Source organism: Falco cherrug, chromosome 15 (assembly GCF_023634085.1).
Source record: "Falco cherrug isolate bFalChe1 chromosome 15, bFalChe1.pri, whole genome shotgun sequence".
In the NCBI taxonomy this organism is placed as follows: domain Eukaryota; kingdom Metazoa; phylum Chordata; class Aves; order Falconiformes; family Falconidae; genus Falco; species Falco cherrug.
In genome coordinates this window covers 8,281,695-8,294,613 of record NC_073711.1, presented here as the reverse complement: position 1 = coordinate 8,294,613, position 12,919 = coordinate 8,281,695, and the positions used below count along the sequence as shown (strand labels likewise).

The 12,919-nt window shown below is 43.3% G+C and overlaps 1 long non-coding RNA gene across 1 annotated transcript; it reads right to left on the bottom strand.

The window, feature by feature from the left end:
* Positions 1-1,791: 1,791 nt before the first annotated feature.
* Positions 1,792-12,565, bottom strand: LOC129737412 (uncharacterized). The gene is made up of 9 exons (XR_008735239.1): positions 11,608-12,565; positions 10,995-11,104; positions 10,649-10,856; positions 10,357-10,429; positions 8,784-8,822; positions 7,955-8,093; positions 3,034-3,217; positions 2,799-2,931; positions 1,792-2,387 (listed from the first exon to the last, which is right to left on the bottom strand). It is a non-coding gene; the product is annotated as an uncharacterized LOC129737412 (long non-coding RNA).
* Between the last annotated feature and the right edge of the window lie 354 nt (positions 12,566-12,919).

Sequence of the window (12,919 nt, the reverse complement as noted above, 5' to 3'; positions counted from 1 at the left end):
CAGGGGCATGACAGAATCCACAGCTGCTCCCTGCAATTCCCTCCGGACACTCCTCAGCGTGGCCCAGGGCTGGGCACTGCAGCACCATCCAGCTGCAGCTGGGGACAGAAAACAGGAAGGTTTGCGACGTGGCAAAGATTGCCTTGCTGTCTCCCACCACCACAGACACGCCAGAAGGTGTCCTGGGTGACAGCTGGCTGGGCAGGAGCCAGCCCTGTGCCCAGGTGGCCACGGGGGCCAGCAGCAGCCTGGCTGGTGTCAGGAGCAGTGTGGCCAGCAGGGCCAGGGCAGTGCCCGTCCCCCTGTGCTGGGCCCTGGTGCGGCCGCCCCTCGAGCCCTGGAGGCAGGTTTGGGCCCCTCAGCCCCAGGCAGACCCTGAGGGGCTGGAGCGTGTCCAGAGCCGGGCAGGGGCTGGGGCAGGGGCTGGGGCACAAGGCTCACGGGGGGGCTGGGGGGCTCAGCCTGGAGAAAAGGAGGCTCAGGGGGCACCTGATGGCTCCCCACAGCTCCCTGACAGGGGGGTGTAGGCGGGGGGGGGGGGGGGGGGGGGGGGTCGGTCTTCTCCCAGACAACAAGCAACATGACAAGAGCAAATGGCTTCAAGTTGCACCAGGGGAGGTTTAGGTTAGAGATTAGAAAAAAAATCTTCACTGAAAGGGTGGTCAAGCGTTGGAACAGGCTGCCCAGGGAGGTGGTGGAGTCACCGTCCATGGAGGTATTTAAAAGATGTGCAGATGTGGTGCTTGGGGACATGGTTTAGCGGTGGGCTTGGCAGTGCTGGGTTAATGGTTGGACTCAATGATCTTAAAGGTCTTTTCCAACCCAAATGATTCTATGATTTTATGTTTCCCTCAGATAACTTGCCTGGGATGATTCAGTGCAAGACAGCTGTTTCTATGAACAAGTCCATCCAGCACAGGCAGCTGAAAGTGCTGCTACTGTCAGCTAAACCATGGCTTCAGCAGCAAATCGTTCCACCCAGCTAGTAAATCTTCCACTTCACTTGTGAACTTGTGCTTGCAGCACTGAAGAAACTGGTTAGCTGAGCAATCACTGTTGTGCAGCTAGTCAACAGAGGGGCAGGTAAGAATCTGTCCCTGTAAATACAGACAGATTTAAGTGTGTTTAACAGCTTTTCTGAACAGAGACTCTGATGGATTAACAGGGAAAAAAACAGCATTTTTAGTTGTATTTTCCTGATAGAACCAGGTGCCTGAATAATGTTTTCCCAGTAGGAAGAAACCACAGAAGGCTTTTTTTCTCCTAGGAAAACAGTCAACAGTCTTTCAGTGACACAGAAATCAGCCTAACAGGAGCATTTATGTCAGGTTATCCTACAAGGAGCATTTCAGCTGTATTATCCAGAGAAGAGCATCTGTACAGTATTTGCCTGCTAGGAAAAAAGTCTCTACTGAACTTTCCCAAAAGAAAAAAAAATTATAACCTTTTGCTGACAGGGAAGTAATAATTATCCACATAGGAACATACCATTGGAGTTCCCTTTGAAAAAGATGTATTTACTTATATCTATTTGCCATGGAAGAAAAAAAAAAACATGATGAATGAAGTACTGGTGGATTTCTTTTGCTAAAAGAGCTACAGCAGAATAAAAATAATACACAAATAAATAAATAAATAAATAAATAAATAAATAAATAAATAAATAAATAAATAAATAAATAAATAAATAAATAAATAAGAGAGGAAAAAAACCCAAGTCACAATCCAGATAGAGGACCTGAAAGCACAAATATCACAGCAAAGCAAACAGCCGTAGCACAACAGAGACACTGCTAGGGACCTAGCTGGCCCAAACCAGGATGTGTGCAGCTTCAGCACTGAGGCAAGCGCCTCACACCACGAAGTGCAACCTATTCACAAAGCACACGGCTGGTATTGTCTTGAGTTTACCAGTGCTGTGTCTCTTTTGCCAGCCGGGATCCTTGTGGGAGTCTGTGAAGGCTGGAGGAGAGGAAAAATGAGAGAGAGACTTACACCATTATTTTCCAAGCTCTGCTGTGGTATTCTTCCCATTGATCTCCCTTTCAAGTGATCTTAAGAAGCTGACATGGTGCCACAAATTATATACAAAACACAGTTTAATATACTCAGTCTGAAAAAGGAAGAACATCACAAATAATTGCAAGGCTACCACCGTGGTGAGATGAAAACAAACAATGATCTTTCTTTAAATTTGTTTGTCTAATTATTGTCATATGAGCCTCACTGTATGAATCAAGACCTCTAGTCTCGTAGCTCTTTTTTAACAAGACAGTGTTAGAAGTTCCTCTTGGATGAACATCACTCTTCATTTGTTCATCTTCCCCATGGATATCTGTTTCTCCTGGCCTTTGTCAGCTCTCTTAGATGTGCTTGTTGGTCAGGGGCTGGATGGATGGGAGAATAATTTACATTACTCTGGTGCCTTCATGGGCTCCACACACAATTACTAAAACCAACTACTTTTAAGCCCCTGGGTAAAGAAGCCACCCAGGGGAACTTCTATCTACGCACACAGTGGTACTAGACATTGTCTTCCTGCCCATGCACTGCTCTGTCTTGTCTGTGCTTTCATTTTCAGTGCCTAAAGAGATAATTCACTCACTTTGTTGGCATAATGAATATGATCAGTGTCCCTCTGGATCTGGCACTGGGGAGTAAAGCATGGCATGTGCAACTCCAGTGCTACCACCCCAACAGCCAGCCAAGCAAGCAAGGCCACGTCAGGCTGACACCCCATGATTTATCAAAGGCTATGGCTAACCTACAAGTACTTTTTTGCTTATCTTGGTACCCACCTCCTTTCATAAGCTGAAAGAAAGAGATTCCCAGAGTGCTGGATATCATGGAGACACAGGTACATACTGACTCTGGTCAAGTCTCAGCATTTTGGTGTTGTGCCTTGGTTTGGGGTCTCCTTCAGGTACTCAGCTGGAAGAAGCAAAAGATGATTTTCAGTCCTTGTTTCAAGAACCCTTCAGATATTGGACACAAAATAGTCAACGATACAAAAGCCTTGGGTCAGGGACATACCACATCCCTGTCCTAGGAGTGCTCTGGTTATCAGGATTTAGCAGCACAACCTCATTTTTCTTGGGCCCAGTGACTCTTGAATTCCTCTGCGCAGCACCCCAGCTTGGGGCTGTGCCAGCTCCCTCCTGGAGGGCAGGAGACCACAGGGGTTCCTTCTGATGACACAGGAGGTGTAGGTTTGTTGCTGCAAAGGAAGGAAAGGAGATGGAAGCTGAGTCTTTTCTCACCACGGCTCTGCCCCTAGGCTAGGTATAAGGTAACATTTCCCAGCCTGTGAGGCACACCTTAGCAGCCAAGCACAACAAAGCGCAAATGCAGTTGCCCACATACTACTACACATAATTAATTATTAATTCACTGAAGCGAAACATAGGCTAAAAAAAGGACAAAAGAGATCTGTGTCCAGTTCTCCTAGAAGATATAGGCAAGGACAGCTAAGTGCTGAGACACTAGCCCTGTGGTGGAAGGCCAGGCTCTTGAGGTCCTTGCCATTATACAGTCCTGAGCCCTGGTCCTGGCATCTTTACTGACCACTGCCTCGTTCAAGATGGGAGCATTCCCTAAATAAGGACTGTAGAATCTGGCTTGATATTTCCATAAGAACATGATCGTAACACTTGACAGAATAATGTCTCATGGCTTTACTGGATTATTTATATCTTTCATGCCTGCTAACAGTCTTGTCAAATGAGTATAGATTTATTATTTTAATTATCTCAAGCTTGTAGAGATTTAAACATCTGTTATAGGTGTTCAATAAGTATTAGAACAGCAATCAATTTTTTTTTAAACAGGGGATTGATTCATGGTGCTCTGTGAATAGATAAACTCACTACAGTCAATACTAGAAAGATACTTTGAAAGAAAGCAGAAGGCTCTTTTAATTAACTTCTAATTAATTCTATTTAGAGAGTCTAGATGAAACATAACATTTAGGAACACTAGAAGTCATTCAATTACAGGATTTGGTGCGTTATCCTGAGATCTTCCGTTGCCAAAGCAGCAGTGTTTTCTGTTCTGTTTCCCAGCAGGACAGTGTTTATGGATTATCTATAGAACTTAAGCTGAACATCCTCTGTCCCACATGGCTTTCCTGCTTATGTAATAAATTTATCAGTTAGCAGTGATGGACCATCGGAAGAATCCAGCCCAGAGCTTTGCTTGATGCGATTTGAATCCTCCTTGGGCATTACTTATCAGTAAAAATAAAAAAGAGACTTCCAGGTTTGACTTGGCACAAAGGGCTTTGTTAAAACAGCATGTCTTGTGGAGACCGTAGAGAGATCTTGGGAGTACCAGCCTTTAAGTCTAGCATCTATCCTGAGGTGAATAAAAGAGCAAATGTTCATCTCTAGGGATGTAACAGATATTCCCGTACAAAGTTATAGGACTTCATTCTCTGAAGTCAGCGATGTTATAGAAGGGTCAGAGCAGGTCAGGGTCTAGGACATGAGGTACATTTCTCAACTACCAGTCCATTTGTAATGGTAGAGTTGGCCTTGGATCAACACTTCCCAAGGACTTGTATAGACTTAGATTTCGGGTCCTTGGGCAGAGCTGCTAGCTCGGCTCCCGAGCCTCTGATGCACCATCTGCCCAGGTCAGGAAGCAAGACCTGGTGGTGCTCCAAAATCCCCTGTGCCACATCACCCCGCTCAGGGTCTTAACAGGAGCACTGCAGAGATAGCCCTGAGAAGCCCAATGCTGGCCCTGGGGAAGGTGGAGGGACCAGCAGATGCTACCTGCTGAGTGGGTGCTGGACAGGTTTCTCAGGCCCAGCCCAAAAGACACTTTGGAACTCACCAAACTCTCCAGTACACAGCTCCCCGTTTGCTGTCACTGGGTGCTAAGCCATTGAATCCTCAGATCTGTGACAGGCCACAGGAGGATGGGTGGATGGCATGTGCCTATGCTCCAGCACGGTAGCCTTAGCTCAGCCACCATCACCTGAAGCTTCTCAGCTTGGGACAGGCCAGGTGTGTGTACCCCCACAGTATCTTTTAATGTCTCCCCCATTCCTTCTCTCCCATTCCTGACTCTCCCACACAGCAACATTTCCATCCTGTTTGGACCTCATCTGTCCAGGATCTAGGCCTCCCAAAAAAAGAAGGAAACTGAAGGCAGAGAAGACTACTGAACTCCTGCTGCTATCTCCCAGCTCCATCCTGTCATCCATTATTGTCACTTTAGTAGCAGGTATTTTTACAGATGCTGCTGAGGACAGGTGCAGAGCTGACGTCCTGTCCCAAATGTGGTACACAAGAAACCTTTAAGGGGAATCTCACTGTGTTGCATGCTACCAGCACAGTACAGATATAGTTAAACAAAAAAAATGTCCCCTTAAAATATTTTGAGCCGCTGCCGTGGAAAGGAAAGGGAATAGGTCTTTGAAGGTAGCAAGGCTTCATTTCATGCAGACCAACAAAGTGCCACAACAATAATAGATGCTTATCCATTTTTCCCCAGTCTGTCCTTGAAGAATTTTAAAGGATTACAGAATTGGAAGTTGAACCAACTAAGAAAGTGCAGAATTCATTGAAGACTGCAAGGATAATAATAATGGTTCCTTTTACCCAGTTTTATAAGAAAAAGAGACCTGCCTCAGTATGTGTGTGAGAGAGAGATATTCCTGCAATCTTCAGAGTAAAATCTTGCCCTTATGGAATGGTATATGGGAAAATTCAGCTTTAATTTTGCAAAATACAATAATTTATTCTGATTGCTGTAGATTTCAAATCCATCAGACCAAAGACACAAATGCTTTACAATCCCTAGGAAATTAACAGTTCTTTTATACCAGCCCTTGACATTGCCTACCTATAAGAGAGAGCATTTCAGCAGAGCAATTTCACCTTTCCAGAGTCAAACCTGACTCTAGGCTCCAAGAAATTTAAGCCCATGATTAAATCTTCCAGCTGAGGAGCTAACACAAAGATTGTTATTACTTTGCTTACCGTGGACAGTCTTAAATGAATTTTTAGGTGAGATTTAAGCTAGGAAGGAGTAGAAATTTGTAGATAAGCCTGTATCCTATGAAAAAGAGGCGGCAGCAAAATGAGACACAGAGCTGTTTATGGGAGAAATAGATGAACAGAGCATCAAAGCTGATCAAGTTAATGAGAAAAAGCCAAATGTCTAAACAGAGAGGGTTTTACTAGGATATCTGAAAGTTGCAGTGAGCAAAAATAAATACCATTGATCTGATTGCTGCCCTCCAACAGAAACCAGACAGCTTTTAGGTCAAATTATCCCCAAAGGCAGAGATAGGAATATCGTTCTCTCCCGTACAACAGATTTTATCGTTCCCAAACCTCAAAATCAAACCTTCCTGCAATCAATAGACAAAGCCATTATTTTTAGGAAAGAGAATACAGATGCAAAACCAAAGGCCAGCTACCAGTCTTAATAAATTTGCCATCAGTTCCAAGAAAGCCTTTGGCTACGTATTGAAGGGATTAAAATGAATACACTGGATTTGTCAATTGGTAGAAATTTAAAAGTGGATGTAAACCCCAAATCTGTTCATTGTACAGAGTCACTGATACAATGCAATTGTTGGTTTCACACCACACCACATCAGTGACATTCCCATGGGCTTCAGAGACTTTGGATGAAACCAGACATACTATAGTACACTGGAAAAAAAGAGTGAGGAAAAAGCTTGCCTCCTTGTCATTCTCGAGATTCATTTCACAGCTGTAGCCAGGACTCAGTGTGTTTCTAGAGCTGAACCTTGGTCATATTTTCCAAATAAAAAAATCACTAGAATTTGGTCCAGAAAAAAAGGTTTGGCTCTGAGGAAAAATTATAAAACAAAATACATGTTTTCAGTGCTAGAAGCACTAGAGCCAAAATTCCACTTCTTTCCACTTGTAATAGTTTTTCCTAGTTACATAGGATGCTCTGGGCACAGAAGCACAGAACCTTTATTTTTTTAAAACTCTACCTGAGCTTGCAGGACCAGCAGTTTTGAAAAATATTACAATACTGAGCAAATGCAGAGCTCTGAGGAAAAAAAAAAAAAAAAAGAAGTGAAAAACCATGGGATCATTTTTCTATTGCCTTTTTTTAAAAGAAATGCACACAGTTATTTTCTTTTTTGGGTTGTTTGGGTTTTTTTTGGTTAATTGGTGTTGTTTTTTTTTCCAACTGACTCTAATTCATAAAATCTAGTGGAAAAAAAAAAAGAATCCTAAATTACCAAAGGCAAGAAACAAACTTTCTACTTATCTGTACTGGTTATAGCAATTTCCGTAATAATTATATGCTCCACATCATCTAATACCTTGTCTAGAGTGAATTCTCTACTTCATTTTAGTACCATCCTAGGAACATATACTTAAGAAGTTATAAGAAGGAAACAATTGCCTTGGGGAATCACACTTGCTACTGTGTTCTAAATTCTAAAACAATATTTTTAAGAAAGCGGATTTTCTTTTATGAGCAACATTACTAATTGAGAGCAGGAAACAAAATATGAAATTTGTTATTAGTCTCATCTCCTAAGGAAAGGCAGGCACTGTTTGTGTCCTCTGTCCACCCACACCCAGGAATTACTGAACTTGTTGACCAGTTTAATTTAAATTCAGCACAAAGTGAGACATTCAAAAAGATACTAAGTTTCTACAAGTTTGGCAAGAAGAAAGGTATATAGGAGACAGAGTCATACTAAGGCACACAAAGACAAAAGGAACACTAACTTTAGTTAATAAAAGGAGATAATATATCTGATGGGCAAACCCCCTCCTATTCCTATTCCCGTCCTATGCAGATCTCTAATGCCTAATGTAATTCAGATAAAAAGTCCATCAACCCAAAACAATATGCACTATATCCATGTTGGCATCTGATAAAGAACACAGAAAGTGCAGGTTAAAGGTGATTCATGTTCTCAAACTTATAATCTAGGACAATGACTTACTTAAGATAGTGTCACGAACTTTTTTTGGTCCTGAGCAATGCATGGGCTGCACGTGCATGGCTTCTGCACTGCTTTGTGGTGTTGTGTTCTTGAATTAGCCATCATTACTTTCAGTCAGCAATTCCAAATATCAATGACCCTGTGGGATGTAAAGAAGTATCTTGGTGACTTCCACAGCAGCTGAGTTACTTAGTGCCTCCCAAGGGCTTGCCTGCAGTGTCTGCAATGGGGCCTTCAGTGAAGAAACCTTTTCCTGGTCTACCTGATGAATAAGTCTTGAATCAATTAATTTGTACTGAAATGCAAGCTAATCAGTAATGAACTAAATTTGTGATCGATGAATGTTGCATAGCACCTTTAATTTCAATGCACTTTTACAGATTTGACAACGCTTTCTCTATTTCTGGGGGAATAAATAAAGTAAGAAATACATAGCCTCATGAGGAAACAAAGCTAGTCAAAGAGCACAAAGAGCTAGTCCCCCCTCGCCACACACTGTCAAAAAATGTTTTACTACATTACTGAAACATACCTTGATACATTACCTACATAAACATGCAGCTACCTGACATTTTAAATTATTAGTGGAAATGACTTGCAGTGACATAAGGCTCAATCTTGCATTTCTGACAGATTTCCAGATCTCCCATGGACATTAAAAGGCATTGAAGCTGCATCAGGAATGCAAGATCACGGGAGCACTGGCTTTGTCTTTAGGATCTCAAGTCACGTTATACACACCTAAGTCTGAGACTGAGTCCATACCACAGGCTCATCCTCACCATCGTGTGATAAAAGCATCACTAGACTATTCATGCTGATGACTTACCTGTTTTCCCAAGTCCTTTTTGTCTTCAGTCTCTGTTCTCTGAAAGAGAAAGGAAACATGACTCTACAGACTGGTGGAAAAGAATCACAGACATGAACCACAAGTAAGTAATGTTTCCACTGCGCTCCCAATGCACTTCTGTAGAAGTCATTCCATGTTTCTGCCTTTTGCTATGAAAAAAGCAGAAAACAGAGCAGCACCCAAGATGCTTGTTTGAAGTGCTGGACACCCAACCTGAAGTCTGCCATGGCAAGGACTCAGACCTGAACCTGCCGCCTTCCAGCAAGTGCCACAGGTTCACTGGCTTTTCAGAAATGGACTTAACGGTCCTCCAGATTCCTGCTGTGGTCCTGAATAATCATCCACACCAAGTGCCTGTAAGAGATCCTAAGACCTACGCATTTGTCCAAAGCAGGCCACTAGATGCAGAACATGGTGCCCGACTACATCCTGCGTTCCCAGACTCCTTCAACTGGAAGCAGGGATGGGACGAACTGCTTTGCTGTGACTCTTTGGAATAATATTACAGAGCTTGACACATCCCCAAATCAAGATGTCTCAAGGCTGGTATCTCTTCAGCATCAGATATCATTACTGAACCTAAGAAATCTTTCAATAAGAAGCAAAGCCCCATTGTGTCAGGTGCTGTTCTAATACCAGGGACAGCATCTGCAGAGAAAAGCCAAAAATCTCAGCAGATGAAGCAGACAAGAGCCATGAGGAAAATAAAAACGTAAGGGTGAGTAACATCCTTAGGGTTGCAGCAGAGAAGCAGGATACAGCACCCAGGTGTCCTGGCTCCCAGCCCTATGCTTACAGCACCACATCGCTACGCCAGGCATACAGATGCTGCACTTTTAAGCCTATCAGTCTTCATGTCAGGTGTTACCTCAAATAACATGAAGTAAAGCTGCCACAGTAACTTCTCCAAAATTTCTCTACTTTCGGCCTTGCAAGTCTTGTTAGAAAGCAGCCCCCAAACAGTGGTGCACTAGGACCTTTCTGTTTGCTCCTTTTCTCAGAGCTTTTGCCTCATCTTGTTTTACTGCATAGAAACAAACTTCATTCAATTACAGGTGAATATAAAACCACACACATGTAGCAGTTTTGGAGGTTGTTACACCTCCACCAGCACTCCCAGCCTTGGGCTATCCATCAACACTCACAATAGATTGCTTCACACTCAGATAATTTAATTTAGTTCAAAACAGTTCTCACAGCAAAACATGCCTTCAAAAAAACAGTCAGCACGCTGTTGTCAGGAAGCTTACCCTAAGTAACTTCCACTTCCAGGCTGCTTCCAAAAGTCTCTCTTGACTCTGACAGCCAGCTGTGCATAAGAGGAAATCAGTATCCAGAGAAGATGGCTAAATTCAGAGAGGAAGGTTAAGAGGAAAAACAGCAGGGAAAAAAGATCACAGTTTAACATCCTAGTCTTCAAAGTCACTGCTGAGTTACAGGAGGTCTATAAACCCTCTTAGATGCTTTCTGAGAGAACAGGTCACTGGGAGGTTAGGGAGAGGAAGAAAACCTGATGAAAGATCAGCAAAATGAAGGAGGGCTGTAATTTCACCTGAAAGAGGAGCTCTGAATTTCATGGAGCTGCTGGGGCAGGCACTACCACCCATCAGAACTTTTCTTCCTCCCTGTGGAGAACAAGAAGATCTGTAAAAGCTCCACAATCTTCAAAAATTGTCTCGTAATACGGCACAACAATATCTGCTGCACAGCAAGAAAGCAAGAGTTAAGGTTGCCACAGTAACCCCCTTCTGAGATGCTGTGGCAGGGATTTTTCACAGGAGTTTGAAAGAGGAAGGGGCCCAAATCACACAGATAAAAAGCAAAGGGAACTGAGTGCCTCATACCTCCAGCCTTCCCCGAGGGAGGAATCCAATTAGCCATCCATAATAGGTTCGTTTGGTCTTAGTCTATGAAGAGCCCCAGCCAACTACATCTTGGCCTGAATCCCGCAAGGACTCTCCTGGTGGCGGCAGCAGCTGAGGGTGCTCTGGAAGCTGCCTGCCTTTTCCTTCTGCTCCAGACTTTGCCACCTTGGACTGCAAAATACTATTCCTTCAAAAAACAGACACAGCCCAAACGGTCAGGTGGGGATATGGCACCGGGCCACCACTGAAGGAGGCCTGCAGTTCTTCAATCCTGTAGGGTCTTTAGAAAGACAACGATCATCTTATGACCAGACACAAGACTCACCAAAGGCTTGGCCGCTTCCTCTCTGCGCTGGCTACTGTATAGCTGACCTTTCAAGCAGGATCTTCACAAACTACAGAAACTCATTCTGTTCTTCTTTCTCTCAAAATGTGCTATACAACAAAATAAGTAGAAATCCAATTTAATTAACTCTTCTTCCCACCCTACTATTGTTTCTTTCCTCTTTTCCTGACCCTCTTTATTTTGATTAAGCATTTCTGGTGTAGAAAATGAGGGCGAGGCTGGCAGAGAGGGATTGTGATGGAAATGCTCAGGTGACAGGGAAACTCTCTGAGACTCTTCCACACCCCACCAGAAGGCAAAAATGCAATGCAGACACCTACATGATCCATATGTTCCCAGGCTGAGACCTGCAGAGTACAAACTCCCTCCCCACTGGCCTTGCAGAGGTGAGATGCACCAGGGACTACTTACGCTGACCTGGCCCCACTTGAATTGTCCTTACCAGAGGGGACCTGTAACCAGCCAAGTCCTAACGCCTGAGCTCTGCAGACGAGCAAACGGCTCAGTACTTAACCTGGCACATCGTATTTCATAACTTTCATTTATCCATCAATCTGCATGCAGCACCTCAGGCAAGAAGTAAAGGGCTTACTTCAGGTGTATTCAGTGGTCTATGAAGATCTTGTTTTGAATTGCCTCGTGGGTCCCCAGGGTCCTCCCACCATCACGCTGCACTTTATACCTGGGCAAGAGGGAAGGAAGACTCCAGAAAGAGTGGGAACAACATGAAAGATCAGGACTCAGGCAGTGACAATAAAAGCTAAATGAGGTGAATGTGCCAGTGCAAAAGAATGTGCTTTATTTCAAGGCTGCAGTTCAGTACCTTCACAACAGCACTGCATTAAGTTATTGTGGCTAACATTAAAGCAAATGCAAATATAAATTTTTCTGATAAAATACTGTTACCATGTTTCACTACACAAAGATCCAACTGTACATCCCCTAGACCTCTCCATACTCAAGAGGTCTGGATACAAATGGGGGGTTATGGTAAAGTCCCCCTCATCTACATGAGCACCATCATTTGAAGAAGTGATTCTCTGTTTTGATATTCTAACAAATGTTCTTCCCCTAAAGTGTAGGAAAGACACATGGTGAGGAACTTATATAGAGCATATGGTGCTGAAATAGCAAGCTGATAAGTCTTTAACAGCTTTTGACAGTGGTAAAAGATCAATTATTGCACCATAAATATTAAAAAGTTCCTCCAGCATTTTGCTGGAATGAATGTATATTTAAACATCAGTGTTTCCCCTTAATAGTAGCCAATTTGCCTCAGCGTCTGAAAGTTATGCAGCCCCACAAAGCTAAATTAAATGCTCAATTGCTGTATGTTTACATCTCCAGCTGCTAAAGAACAAGACTAACATTTGCAGCACAAACTCCTGAAGCCATTGAAGCTGCAGGCAACCTGAAAATGGCCCTTGACCCTTCATTAAAACTAAAGGGTAAAATAGAATACCCGTTGTTTTCCTTTCACTTTCTGGTGATTACAAAGGTTTACAGCAAAAATAACCAAAGATGCCCCTGGGAAGTATTAGGCAAGAGGGGCTGATCTCCCAGCTTGACTACTGTGCCAGCTGAGACGCATTAAGTGCAATGGGTTTTACTCTCTGAATTTCTTGACCCCTGAGATTTCTGCCTTGAATTAACATACTTATGTGTATATAAATATGTGTGTTTGTGTGCACATGTGTGCGTGTGTGCCTGTGCACATGCATATACAGACTCACACTCTTACTAGTCTTAATTTTAATCAGAAAGCAAATTGCAGCCCCCTTTCAACAGTTCTCTGTGGAAAGTTGCTGAGGTTAAATGATGACATAGGTTTGCTACTAAAATTAATACTATACATGCCAATTTTATGGAGATTTGATGACAGAACCTCATGTAATGACCCTAGG